The sequence below is a fragment of the Cydia amplana genome, chromosome 10 (assembly GCF_948474715.1).
Source record: "Cydia amplana chromosome 10, ilCydAmpl1.1, whole genome shotgun sequence".
In the NCBI taxonomy this organism is placed as follows: domain Eukaryota; kingdom Metazoa; phylum Arthropoda; class Insecta; order Lepidoptera; family Tortricidae; genus Cydia; species Cydia amplana.
The window spans coordinates 5138330-5153016 of NC_086078.1; the positions used below are offsets into that span (position 1 = coordinate 5138330).

General features: G+C 36.9%; 1 protein-coding gene across 2 annotated transcripts in view; it reads left to right on the top strand.

Moving 5' to 3' along the window:
• Positions 1–2577: 2577 nt before the first annotated feature.
• Positions 2578–14687, top strand: part of LOC134651402 (uncharacterized) — a 49466-nt gene continuing 37356 nt past the window's right edge. Inside the window, exon 1 of one of the 2 annotated variants that reach the window (XM_063506502.1) lies at positions 2578–2673. The gene's annotated coding sequence lies outside the window, so the exon portion shown is untranslated. The remainder of the gene's footprint in view (positions 2674–14687) is intronic. The other variant, XM_063506504.1, reaches the window with a different exon arrangement.

Consider the following 14687-nt stretch of genomic DNA (forward strand, 5'->3'; position numbering starts at 1 on the left):
AAACTATATATCACTGAATTCAGCATAAAATGGCTTATTTGATTGTATACTAATGAATTCCATTCTATTTATGTGAATTATGCTAGACTTGTTCTAATCTCATATTACCATTTTTTTTCTACTTTCATGTATAAAAATACGTATAATTAGGAAATAAAACAATTGATTGTAGAAAAAGCAGTATTTATGACTAAACAATACATTTAACACGATTCACACAGTTTATTTCATTTTTTATCACTGCGTATTCCGTTTGAATGTTCACGGTTCGACAATCGGCGCGTAAGGTGGGCGAGGTGGGGCGGGAACATCACGCCATTTCTAACAAACTTTGTTTTACGCGGGAATTCGACCGTTAGGGAATACCATCCTTGTTTATTGACGAATGCATCTTACAAGAGTGAGCAAGCTAGGCATAGTTTTAACGGTTTTATTTTAGACGCGAAATGCAGCGTCGCACAGAGGCCGCCAAACGGTCTCTGCCATTTACGGGCTTTGTTATGACCGAACCTTCTCGCGACCGCCGCCAATTAGGGGAGTGTCCGCGTCGTGGCCTCTGCCACGCAGAGGCATATTTAAAAAAATGGCCGCGCCATTTCTCCTACCGTTCAACCGGAGGTGCTGCCACCCGAAGGGTTAAATGAATGGCAGTTACAAGTATATTAGTCTAAACCAATTTGTCAGGAGAAAAAGTCGTTACATTTCAACAATATTGGAGCGAATGTTTTGTAAAATGGATCTTCGTCCTAAGTAACACTGTCAAACCCTAAAAGCAATTCAATATCCTCAAATCCCTCCTAAAAATCGTCTAAATATGCCCATGTAAAACGATACGTTAAGTGCTAGGTAGTACTTAACGCTTACTGCTTAGTAACAATCGTTGGACCAAAGCCAAAACAAAGAACTTATAGCCTACGAAAGTGAAAACGGTCGATAAGCCCAGCTGATTCTAACACTGCAAAAAAAAACTAAACCCACTTATGACAAAAGGCACGAGTCGCACGACAGTAATTGGCAGATTTAAATTAGGAATAAAACCGTTAGATACACAAGGAAAGTTTCTTGTTTTAGTTACTTAACTATACTTAATGTCTAGTTGATGACTCAACAGATATTTTGTTTGTTGTCATTGTAATAATTAATGACGAAACATTTAGGTTATACACGCCCTTGAAATGGAAAAGAAAATGGAGGAACATGAAATCTAGAAATAGAAAGTGGTATGAAATAAAATTGATCATAAAATTCTCCGCTCACCTTAGTATTTATGTAAATGCACAAGAATATAGCACACGTATTGCAGTTAAGCTGATTTTAGTGTACGTGTAATAGGGTTGCCAAGTACACGGTAAAAAATATATACGAGTAAAATTCTTATTATTTAAAAGCAAGCATGAGTTGTAGTAATAAGTACCTATACCTACCTACTTATATAATAGTCATTCGTATATATTAACTGTAATTTATAATTATCTTTTCCTAAAGAACATGAAAATGCGAATGTAAGTTTTGTCCCGGGCATTGCATCACCTTGCCAGCATTAAAAAAAAGCCCCGCAACAGGCAGAAATTTGAATCATACGATCTTACCCGGTGTCCGATCTTAGTCGAACTCACCTTACCTAAAGTAAAAGTAAACTATAAGTAAAACTGAAGAACTGCATGCACAAATTACGAATCTGATGTAGGAGTCTCTCGGGCAGTATGTATAAGAAATGTTTACATAAGTACAGAGTCTGTGCGGAAAGAGAAGAGTCGTGAAATGTATGGGGCCCAATACATTCCACAACTCTTCTCTTTCCGAACAGACTCTACCTAGTGGGTAATAAGTCTCCGATTACTTACATTTGAAAGGGAGACTAATTTTACTAACTGTCACTATGCTTAGAGAGCGCACGTAGAGCTTTTAGGTCGCCTGTACAAGTGTAAGTACATCAGTGAGTGTTACAGAAATCCTTAATGTTACGATTTATATTTCAGGGCTGGGAAACTATTTCTTTTTGCAAACATTGACACTGACTTTTATAGATACCCCCCGTGAGACTAGTTATTTATAGTTGGTAGTTAATGAAGACTCAGAAATCTCTCAGAATGGTTATAAATATGTCAATCAGTATTAACAGACCTTAATTACGACAGTGAACTTTTTTAAATATATTGTAGTATTCATTCGTCATTCTATTCCAGAAATTGACGTGACCATAGGTACGGCAACGGAAGCTGTAACAAATAGTCAAATATATATATATTTTTAGTCTAAATTCTCATTCTATGGAACTTGCTACCTACCTATGTAAACAAACGGCCATATTAAAATTGTCTCTGAAGTTCCATAGAATGACACTTTACGTCAGATATCAGTGTCAGGTCAGACTAGTGCATACCATAAATATTTATTCATAGACGTTGACACTGGCAGTGTGCAATTGTAGGTACGTATTGATGCGCAGCTACGCGACTGTACGCGTAATAAAAGGGCCCCTAAAACCCCAGAAATTCCCGCAACCCCACGCCCCTAGCAACACCGGCAACTAATCGCTTGCGGCATCCCCTCGCGCAGCACGCATGCGCGTACCGCAAGCGCGCGCACCCCACTGTCACCCGGCCAGTGTGCCGGCGCCCCGACCCACGACCGCACGGCATTCTCCGGGGCCCCGGCGTTTAGCATCGAAAGGTAACCTTTTGTTCTATTATAACCCGCATATTCCATTTTTACCCTAAAGACGCGGTTGATTCCATTTTTGATTGTAATTCATGCCAGTTTTGTACCAGAGATAATCAAGTTGGAACTTTTGATTCGTAGCGTAGCAAACATACTGTCGTTATAAGTTCGCAGCTTGGGAATAAGCATGTAAAGGTATAATCTTTGTTATAGTATTTTAACGTTCATATTCCATGATTACCGTAGTCCGTAATGTTACCTTACTTTATGACGCGTTTGATTCCATTTTTGATTGGAACATCTGTTAGTTTTGCACCGGCGTATCGGGTTTGGACTTAATTTCGTAGCAAACCGATGTGTATCCGTTATTGCTTACGATTCTATATAAAAAGGTAATCTTTGTTCTATTCTAACGGTTACCTACTATTCAGGATTACTCTAGTCTGCATTGATAACTTAGCTTGACACGCATTTGAACTTAGGTATGTCAGTTTTGCACCGTGCACCGGTACGGTGCTGCCAAGTAAAATTTTCGTTTTAAGCAGTTTTTTTTCGAATTGGCATCGGAAGCTAGTCCGTGCTCTTTTGTAACCTACAAATATTCCACTATTGACTCGTTTAATTACTTTTTTTAGAAGAATTTTTTTTTCCCCGGTACCTATCTAGTTCAATTTTGGGTGTTTTATAGCTCAACTATAAGTTGAAGTCTTTCCAATCCACAGGTAATCCTCATCTACCATCAGAAACTGCGATGTGCATAATTTATCTGTAACTACAAATAAATATGTATGTAATTTTTGCGTTTTGCACGTTATATAATAGGTAGCGTATCGTTTGCTATCATTATATACCCTGATTAACTTGCGAACCAGCGTCTTAAAGTAATCTTTATTCATTATAAACATGAGAAATATCATTACTACTGCAACTCGTTCACCATGACCATATAAATAGCGTTTTGTTTCAATCTGAAATAACAAGGCAGTTTTCGTAGCACTGGAGTAAATGTGATTGTGTCGTAGCAGGCGCCTATCGGCTTGGCAGCCAGTTCTGCCGACTGCCGGCTAGAATCGTTTATTCGATTGTCACTTCTTTTGTTAGCTTTTTACGGAATTTGGATGACTCAGACATGTTAATATAAAATGTATAACTTCCTTTCGTTATTAGGTTTTATAATAGTTATTTACGACTAGTGCATGTAGTCAGGTAGTTCCGGTTCTACTCTGTCTTCCTTCTAATTTATGACGAAATGTTTCGAACATATTGTGACATTAGATATTAATGTAATGCGGGGTGTTGTAGATGCAGGTTTTTAACCTTACTTTATAAGGATTTACCTCTAGTGTGTCCATAATGTACCACTTGGAACTTTATATTATATATTGACTTGGACGGACTTGAAGAAATAAGAAATTTAATTTCAATACAACATTTATTTTATCATGCTACGAGCAAGCCCCGTAGCTTCGGCACTCCTAGGTTTACGTAACTTGGTGGATAAATCTTGAGATTTATTTGAATTTTACAAATTGACCCAGAGAGGGGTATAGGAGCGCGTGGTCTCCTTAAGGAGCTTGGTAAGCGGTTAAGGGAGGCAACAGGGGACTCTCGCGCAGGCAGCTTTCTCGCGCAAAGGATTGCCATCGCTATACAGCGCGGGAATGCTGCCAGCATGATGGGCACCTTGCCGAGGGGCCTAGGTTTAGAAGGTAGGTTTTAGGGATTTTTTTTTATTAGGTTTAGTTTTAGTTATTTTATTTTATAAGGTACTTATGTATTAAGTTTGTTTTATTTACGTTAAATAACATTGTATATCTTAATCGACCCATGTTTTGATCTTGTTTTGACATTACCATTGACAATTATCTTGGTTTGATCATGTTGCATTGCGGGATTTGACTGTCTTTGTCTAAGTTGGTTACCCATTAGATTGACTTCAGTAGTTTGAGCTTTGACTAAGACCTAGGTACCTTAGTTTGTACCTATTGTCAGTGTTCGGCCAAAAAGGACCCAAGTAATCTATCTGCTTCTGTTGTTTCACTTATATTTAGAGCCGCATAAACTTTATGAGACTAGATACAAGTTTGGTAACGTCATAAGAGACCACAAACGCGCACGACTGCACGTATCAGCAGTTATCTAACAGCTATAACTCTAAAGCCTCGTCTGCCCTTGGGGTGAGATTCGTTCCGAAACCACAATCCAACTAGAGTAAGTATAGGAACGTTTCCAGAGCTCTCTGAAGTGTTATGCGTAGTAACTTATACCTACAAGTGCCACTACAATCAGTTAATAGTTGTTTTTTAGATAATGTAGCTAGAAGTCAGTAAAGTTTTCTTTCTGGAATTTGCCTTAATATACCTAACTACAGCTACATATAACTCAATAACTCAAATCCTAGCCTCATTTTGCTGGGACATCAGTTAAGCGCGACCACAACCAATGAAACCTGTGTCGAAACGTCGGTAAAGACCCGTCTATAAATGTGAGTTAAAATGTAAATGTGAGTTAAATTCGATGTATAGGGTAGTGTTTGAAAGGTCAACAAATATCTTATTTTCAGGGCCCATACATCAAGGTGTTTAGAAAATATATAGTGGGGATCCGTTTAAGGACATAGGTATTCGGTAATGGTATCGTAAATCAATAAAGTCACTATGTTTGTTACATTCTGTACCTATATTCCCATTTTGTTTTCGACCCACTGGAAACAGTCGCTCCTACTAATTAAAATGAATAGGAGAACAAAAACTATATCGACATCCCAATTTCTAAATAAAATAAAGACACAGAAGGTTTCTAGTAGCACTAATAAACAATTTAATGTCTACGTCTGTTCTTGGAGCGTTCGAAAACTGCAATAAAAGTAGGGTCTTCTATAAAGGTTACCGAGATTTCTTTTATAGCTTAAACGTGGTGACACATATATTATGTTACTGCAGTAAGATTTTGTTCAGGTATCATGTTATACGTATTTTTATTTTTGTTGTACAGTCAGAAAAAAATATTAGCTTAGCACCAGCCCCCCCCCCCCCCCATACATATTTGTTTGCATGGTTATATTGGATAATTTCGTAATTGTAAAAAAACTGGGATAGGTTTAATATTTTAGAAGACATGTAACTTATGTAGGTAAGCTAAAGTTCTAAATATATTGTACTTCCAAAAGCGCAATAAAAATAGCAATTCGTCTTCTAAAAGGCATCTAAGGTGCCAGAACAAGTAATTTTGTAAAAAGATATCAGTTCAATCAGTTGAATTTGATCTTAATCTGCTTGAAAGATAATAACATTGAAATGCAAACATTATTTAATTCCCAAATTTAATGGACCAAAAAAGCTGCAAAACTGACCTCTTATCTTAATAATATTGAAGTCCAAATTCGCTTATTACACCGACCTTTCTGAGGTGCCAAAACTAAAGCCATATTTGTTTTTCTATGGGGGTTAATCACAAATAATTATATACAATGCTCAAATGTACAGCATTGGTCTTCTAACTTCTTATTCAAAATCATGAGCATAAAAATAAGCTTACTACTTTATCTGTAGGTCCGTAACAAACATATGAGACTGGGAGGTCAATATAAACTGGCTAAAGCTAACGATTTAGAATAACAGCCCTTAAATGCAAGGCCGTCTTAACAATGGGTCAAAATGCCCGACAAATCTATTGTCTATGGCTATTAAAGCGACTACTCAATGGATTACCGTTAAAGAAAAATGGCTTTACGTCACAATGGAGTATTAAGGGAGCTGAACTCCCCTGCTTGTCGTTTAAAAAAATTGGTTCGTGTGGCTAAAGATAGCAAAAGTTACTAAGTCAAACTTGGCTATGTTTTGTCGACGAAGAATTTAAAAAACAAGATACATACTTACTTAAGAAATTAGGTGCCTACCCTAATAATAGGTAGTGTATGTATTGTGTAAGATTGACGCATGATACGATATTATGTCATATCTCAGAAATTCAAATTTTTCATCAAGTATTTTTGTAATCACCTTGCAGACATCTTGTAGAATGTCATAAATGTATTGATATAATGCATTAGAATCATAGATATAGAATAAAGGTTTTTTTTATATGCCTGTGATCAGAATCTATAAATCGATAAAGAATCCAGATATTCTCGCTCCGCCGCAGCAATCACATTTTATAAACAATATTCATCCCAATTTTTTACAAAAATTTTACGAATACATTATTCAAGCATTATTCACAAAACCGGGCCAAACAAAACACTATTCAAATAGGTATTTCTTAGGGCTGCCATCCTCATGTTGTTAAAATTGGCCAAAAAGTTCCTGGCGAGGTTGTCTCGAGAGACGCCACGGGTTTTTTCAAGGAATGAACAGGTTTTTAAAATGTTGGCAACGCGTATGTTACACCTCTGGACTTGCAGGCCTATATTTGCTACGATAACCGTTTATCATTAGGCGGGCGGCTTGTTTACCACCGACGTGGTCAGGTGTAAAAAAAGATGGAAAACTCCGGATGTCTCAGAAAAATAAAATTGATCGTTGCGATACTCCTAAACTAAAAATGTCTAGGTGTGAGACTACGCTACGTTCGAGCACATAACTAGGAAAAAACCAGTGAAACTCCGGCATGGCAACCCTATATTCGGAAAGTTGGCATTTTGTACAAACTCCTCGCCTAATCTTGTCGCGTAGTTTACTTTATGAAAATCCTTTCGTTATCGAACAACGAAAAGTGCCTAAGTACACTAGTAATTCACGAATAATCGTGAAAGCCTCTTTTAAGTGCTTTAGAAAATAAAGCTGAAGCTTGCAATTATTTTTCTTTAGAAATTTGTTACGAGTTTTTGTATTTACTTTACTGTATCCGATTAAGAAAATCAAATTTCGATTACATTGTCACTTGTATTTTAACGGAGTTTTTTTTTTAGAAGGACTTGCAATTTCGTCCTTACCATGTTTCAATATTTACATTGTTCTTAATTATGAGTGTGATCAGTAATCATTAAATATGGCATTTGATATAAAAGGCAATATACATACGTGTATATATACGTGCTATAATTGAGACCAAAATATTTTTTCAAAGAAAGCTAATTAGGATCCTAAAAAGTTTTCGAATAAAACCCACGTGAAACCGCTTATTTTCGATCAAACCGATTTTGCACGCCCACGCAATTCAGTTTCATCCAAATTAGGGCACGTGAAACCGCGAAATCAACGATTTCAATCTCGTAATTGAAATGTGCAAAATGATACCTATCGCCAGGTAAGCTCATTCCAATCTGGTGGGAATAATATGTACTTTACCGCAGTACCTATGGCACCTAACTAATTAGTCTATGGCGTTTGAACGGTACTTTATAGCCGAAGAGCTAGCCACGTAAATAGGTATGCAATTTATAGAGCAACGAAATCCCTCTAGTTAGTGTGCCATACTATCATTATTAATTAATCCGGGCACCTGGCAGCTGTTCAGCGGTGGGTGCGGGAGTGGATGGGCAACAAAGGGGTTGTAAAATCAATTGAAGGTGTGCAATTTATAGAGCTCTGAGTTTGATGTGGTATAATAGCTAATTATGTATTTAATTCGAATATAACACTGCCAGGCGTTTTTATTGGGGGAAAAGTAGTGCCAGGTGACACACAGGTGGGGGTGGCTTACATATTTTTTGGTATCGCCATAGAGAAAAAAATACATAGAGTGCTCACTCCATTACATCAGTTTTGGTAGGTACCAAAAAGACTATTATTTTCATAGTCGACATCTAGCGTCGAGTAGAGGAATTATCAGTACTGCTACTTAACAATATATGTTGCACTGGACTCAAAAGTCTAATGCTCAACAATTTTCAGGGAATAATATAACTGGATTAAGTAGCCGGAACTCTATTTTCAACTCCTTCTGCTTTAATATTAGTTGTAAATTGTTGTTCAATACACATTTCGTGAGTCGCGACTCACTAGACATATAGTATCAAATAGGTAGCGGTAGTGATAATTCCGCTATTCGATGCTAGATGTCGACTACGAGCACTCTATTCTTACTATATTTCTCAATGGTATCTCTTGACAATTGTTGCAATAATACGCTCGCGTTCATAGATACCTACGCTGATAGATAGTCATACACTTGGGGATAATACCGTTTACTACTTTTAAACAGTTTCCAAAGAAATTAGTCATTACTCTCTGGTCAGTTAAATTTAAGGCTTGGTCTCTTACCTTACCCAATTTTCGATTGGTTTTATGTACCTATCTGAAAGTTTATTTATTTATAGAATCCACGAGGAATCGACTTAATTTTTCACGGTTTCGGATCAGCTGAAAATAGCCAAAGCAACGACGTTTTGTATTGAAAAAGTAATTTATGGCCGACGTTAAGAAACAAGATTATAATTTACTTAGTACTTTTTAGTGCCAATCAGTGTGAGCTTTGCATCGATATTCAAGGTATGTAGTTTCAAAATGGTCATATCTTTGTGCATGTCGAATAGAAGTCCTGCACAGACTGATTGGCCCAGCGCCAGGTAATTTGGCACCGGCCGAAGGCCTCACCCAAAAGCCGAGGCCAAGTGGGCCCTCGGCTTTCAGCCAAGCCTTCAGCCAATACATCTTACTTATTTACAGTTAGCAGTTTTGCAACTTGGACTTTTATGCGCGTTGTTTATTATCGTCTTTTGTTTGAGGTACTTGTATATAGCCAAAATGCGATTTTAGAAGAACATAAGGATGTAGATAAATCTTAAATACCTCGATCTCTTTTTGTGTACGGACGAGACACAACACGCACCGCGCTTTGCCCAGTTGGGCATGTGCTTCGGCAGAAGAGAAATAGGGCGAATGCCGATGCCGACTCCCTTCCCGGTGTTGTTCGAAGGCTCATATTGCCATTTTTCAGTTTGTTAGGCGCCTCAGTTTTAATTGTCGAACAGCATCAACACAGGGCCCGATTCGGATTTTGAACTAGGTATCTATTAGATCACAAAAAAGACATGCTTCGTAGAAAATCACAGTACATTTCTATATGTCCGTTTTTTTGTGATAATTAGTACTATGTTATGTGACTATATTTTATATTCGCGAGAAATAAAAGGCTTTTTTATTTTATTTATTTATTTATCTATTAGATATCTATTAGACATCATCTAGATATTTCAGTGTCAAACAAGTGTCAAGTGACGTTGCTTCAAACAAAAACGTCACTTTTGACACATGTTTGACACTGACATATCTTGATGATGTCTAATAGATATCTAATATTTGACGTATCTTAAAGTTCGAATATGCCTAACAGTCAGAATCAAAATTTGTGGATCAGACTATTCGTAAAAAGTATCTACATCATTTTCTAATAGCTTAACAAGAATACCTATACTTATATGTACATACATTTGAACACGAACTGTAGAAATATAAGTAATAGTCTCTATTTGGAATAAGGAATAGGTATTCCACGATCGATGGCAGATACTTTTGGTGCGTTATTTCATCCGCTAACTATTGATGACTGTACGTTTGACGCGCCGCCACTGATACCTACATAGGAAACAGAGTCTTGCAGTTCTGAAATGCAGAAGGAATTCCAAGTTTCTCCCCAAACACAGATTTCACAGCGAAGTCGGTCTCATTAGCATGAAACAGATGCGACTGAGCCAAACTGAATTTGCAAACAATTAACTTAATGATGGCTTTTAATTTCAAGATTTCTGTACTTTAGTCCGTAATCTTACCTACGGCAATGGGCCTACTTTTATTAAGCTACAAGTTACAATGCGTTGGGTGTTTTTAGGGTTCCGTACCCAAAGGGTAAAAACGGGACCCTATTACTAAGACTCCGCTGTCCGTCCGTCCGTCCGTCCGTCCGCCCGTCTGTCACCAGGCTGTATCTCACGAACCGTGATAGCTAGACAGTTGAAATTTTCACAGATGATGTATTTCTGTTGCCGCTATAACAACAAATACTAAAAACAGGATAAAATAAAGATTTAAGTAGCGCTCCCATACAACAAACGTGATTTTTGACCGAAGTTAAGCAACGTCGGGCGGGGTCAGTACTTGGATGGGTGACCGTTTTTTGCTTGTTTTGCTCTATTTTTTGTTGATGGTGCGGAACCCTGCGTGCGCGAGTCCGACTCGCACTTGGCCGGTTTTTTGTGTATTGTGTTCCATCATATTGAAACTGCTACGCCGATTTTGATGAATGAGATGTCAATGGATACCTTAATGACTTGGGTGACATACGTTTTGAACAGATTTCCAAAAAGCCTCTTCGCCTTAGCGCCAGCACCATCCCAATATCCCGGGGTTAACCGGTTAAACCGTTAACCCAGTGTCAAATTATACTGGTACCCATATTAACCTCGGGTTAGTGAATGGTGCAAGTGGCCCTTAGTCCGCATTAATACAAAATCAAAATCCGTAGTCGGGTTTTAACTTCTCAAATGACTTGTATCTAGGCGGCTTTATTAATTAGGTCTAGAATACTTAGTCTAGGACTTTATTTAGAGTTTTAAAGTAATTACGGAGATTTCTAGAAGTTTAAGAAGCAAAGGCAATATCTTTGTCATTGACGAAAGTTTTCGATATTGCTTCGGTTTACTGTGGCTTCATTTCCTGTCTCGAACTTCAACAGAAGCTGGGTTACCTAGGTACAGCTATAGTCGCATTCTAGAATAGTCATCACAGTAGTAATAGTAGTTTATAGAAGTTTGCTGCAACCAGTGTTATATTCAAGACTGCTCCGGGCCCTCCGGGAATTTCTCAAGTATACTATCATCTATTCTGTGGTGTAACTAAAGACCGAGATTGATTCTAATTCGACAATTTATTCGACAGTTTGGACTGGTTTTGATGCGACCTTGACAAGCGTCTTAGTGATTGGCTTTAGTCACAAAAGCTGTAGTTACAAAACTTTGTTCACGGAACACTTATGGGATCACTTTCGTCTTGATCTTATTTAAGTTTCAATTACTGAAAAAATGTATCCCGCCTATAAGGTTGTAGCGTAAATATTTGCTTCAGATTCCCTTAACTTTGCGATGTCTACAGGAAAGAAGCGACCCTTACCTATATTTATATACATTCTTATCAATTCTAAAGAGAAAGCTCTAGAGAAACGAGTTTACGCCGTCGCAATATTGAAGTAGCCTAGTTCCGGAAAATGTGAACCTTTTGACAAAGAGTTACTTGTGAATTTATAAACTCTTTCTGAAGAACCTTGTCGCTCCAGCTTGGAGGTCTTTGTTAAATTATGTATCTTTGCTGCTCTTTGATACAATTTATTTAATTACCGTAAAATGGGGTGAGTAGGGTTCGCAGGGAGAGTTGGGTTATGAATGGGGAGAGAAAGGATGAAAGGGGCGTGAGATGGGATTTTAAAGCTACTGCTACAAAAATAATGTATTCCAATTTAAAATGGAGCTATAGTAATACTCATAATAAAAAAATCGATCCAACAATCTTCCAAAATCACCTTTGTATGAAGTCCCATCTCACCCCAATTACGAGGGACTACGGGGTGAGGTGGGATTTCCTGTTTATCGTCAAAGTTATGAAATAGAACTACGTAAAATAAAATAAAAACTAAAATACAAACGTCCGGAACACTTATTATATACACCATTCAGTTTGCATATGTAAAAATAAAATGTTATCGAGGTTTGAATGTCAGTTTTGCCCCTACTCACCCCATTTTACGGTACGGTGAATTCGGATGTAGTTTAATAATAGAATTGATCTTAGGAATATGTGTTTTATTAGCTTAATTAACAATGAAAATTTTCCATTAAACTCAGAGCGGCATTAATGTTATTGAATTCATATTTATGTGATATTACATGCAGTGCGTCATAGTCGTGCTTATTTATTGGTACATATACTGTGCTAAGATAATAATGATACCATATTAATGAGTGATTTTAAAACTTTAAATTCTGCTTATTATAATGTATAAATCGTTCCATTAAAATATTCAATAGAATACGCAATTCTAAATGTTTTCAGACTGTAAAAAACATTTGTCGTGCATATTTACACAAATTAGTCCAACATTATTAAAGTTTCTGTAGCAAAATAATTCACAGCGCATAACTAATAGCCCGAATAGTTTGTGCAACTATGAACCGAAGTTACTATTCGCTGTTCGCATCATTTTAATTAAATGGATTAGTTTTCGCTGTTTGTTTGAATTTAAATGAACTATTTTAATGAAAATTTACTTTCGGTTGAAAAATTCGACAGAAGCCGCTTTCATCCGAAAAACATGTCTCTTAAAGCTTTTTTAACTCACTTGTAAACCGCGACCTTCTGAACCTATCATTTACAGTAAATTACCCAACTACATATATAAGCCCTGACAGCTCTTTCGCGTCCAACGTGATAGAACGAGACGGCAGACGGGAACTGTCATTCTGGTTCACTTAGCACCCTAATTTGATGGATGCCCAAGGCTAGGCTATGTTCCCCTGGCTTACCCACGAAGCCAGGGAGTCGAACGTTCAGTTTGTTAGTTAGTCTGTGCGGAAAGAGAAGAGTCGTGGAATGTATTGGGCCCCATATAATACATTCCACGACTCTTCTCTTTCCGAACAGACTCTAAGTAAAACTTACATCAAGTGTTAACGACTGGCTGGCGTGCGACCTCTTTTACACCTTTTTAACTGACGAAAAACACGGAGGAGGTTCTCAAGTCGACGCGTATACTTATATATATATAACATCTACGAGTTTCCATCATCGCATCATACAGTCCACCCCGTTAGCTATCATCAAGATTATTTAATTTAATGTTTAATAACAATACTTGTTCATTTATAACATAAGGGTCTCAATTGTCCTTATTTTTTTCATGCAGGCTGAAACAAACAGGGATTCTTCATTTTTGGGAAAGATAAAAATAAATTCAATAAATAGGATAAACTATCTTAATATTGGCAGCCGTTTTCAAGCAGCTTGTTTTCTAAGAACGAAATAATAAAATTATGAATGGCTAAATTACTAGTATTTTATCATAAACCTACAGTTGCATTGAGCTTGCCGGTGACATTAGCAACCAAGAAAATAAACATTATAAACGAAGAAGGTCAATTGTCCAAACTTATTGACATATTATGTTGTGACCCTCAAGTTCCTACATTACGTATTTTTGCAAAAATACCCACTGAGCAATATTTCGAACATAATGCAAAAAATAATCTTACTATTTCGCCTGACCGACGAAGCATTCGGAATAACACGCTACACGTCTCTAACGATATTGATGAGTCGCAACTGACGGGATAACTCGATCATATGCGCTTGGTTACCAGAAATATGGACATATCAAGTTAGTTAGTTCGATATTTAACACAAATTGACTGCAGGCTGTGAACTAAGTTAATATTAAACTATGCATGTTGTGCTGCTTCGTTAATTTTAGACATTAGGTTATTGGTATACTGTGGCGTTATTTTAATATACTTGGCTATAAGTATAACTGTAACAGACGCAAAAATTTACATAGGTACCTAAAGTACGATTTACATAATTAAATCTTTTATAATGACGCATGGTTGAATTACAAAAATAATGTAGCTTTAGCGTTAAAGCATCGTTATGGGCCTGTTATTAGTCTTAAGTTAATTGATTCCATGTGTACCTATTGTATTTATTTTAGAGGCCACACGCCAAAACACTTTCATGTATGTAGGTAACTTAAATAGAAACTGCTTAATTGTAGTACCTAACACAGTTTACAAAACATTTCATATAGTCATAGCTTTCTATGCCCTAAATCTTATATGACGTGGAAAAAATAACTGTCGAAACATTTGAACAAACATGTTATTGTTCCATACAATGTAAGTATACAAAGTTATCGTTAGACAGGATAATAATAAGTGTGTTGTAGTAGTTGTGTCGCTTACGCACTGGTGGTAATGTACCTTTCAAGTTATTTAAAGCCTTGAGCTTTTATAAAAGTACTTAAATACCTTTATTACCTAAATATAATATTAGTCGTTAAAGTAAAGCTAATAAGCAGGTCCCTGGCGTTTAAATTATAAGAAA